Source organism: Dipodomys spectabilis, unplaced genomic scaffold, assembly GCF_019054845.1.
Source record: "Dipodomys spectabilis isolate Male_0828 unplaced genomic scaffold, ASM1905484v1 ptg000415l, whole genome shotgun sequence".
NCBI classification, from domain to species: domain Eukaryota; kingdom Metazoa; phylum Chordata; class Mammalia; order Rodentia; family Heteromyidae; genus Dipodomys; species Dipodomys spectabilis.
In genome coordinates, this window is record NW_024871092.1 from 2,362,811 (window position 1) to 2,363,484 (window position 674).

Below are 674 nucleotides of genomic sequence, written 5' to 3' on the forward strand. Positions count from 1 at the left end.
TAGCGAGGATTATGGACATGAAAGTTAATTCTTACATTTCAAAAACCCCTCCAAAGTACATTGAAAATGTTTTGTTAAATGTAATGATAGTTAATGATATTCAAGAAAATAATTTTTAAATACATAAAACTTGAAATTATACGTATAATTTTGCTCTTGGAAGGCATTTTAATTCTGGGTGCATCATTATGTTCTTCTTAATTTAATTTAATTTAATTTATGTTTTTTATCCTATACTGGAATTTGAATTCAATTTTGCTTAATTTTTTACCTTCAAGTTTGATGCTCAACCTCTTGAGCCACACCTTCACTTCTGACTTTTCCTTAGTTAACTGAAAATAATGAGTCTCTTGAATTGTCTGTCCAAGCTGGCATTGAACCATGAACTTCAGATCTCAACCTTCTGAGCATGTAAGATTACAGCTATGAAGCACTGGTTCCCTACTCAGAACAATTGTATTCTATGTAAAACAATCATGAAAACAAATGAATAAAGTAGTAGTCCATTTTTTATGACTATGTACTTTTATCAATACAGATATGTTTCTTCAGATGAAAAATATAAACATCATTTTCACGCCTTTGCTATTTTATTATTTAATATAACCATATTGATACTTTCTATTGTATACATATGTCTATTTAGGCATATTCCAAAAGTGCACTTCTTATTT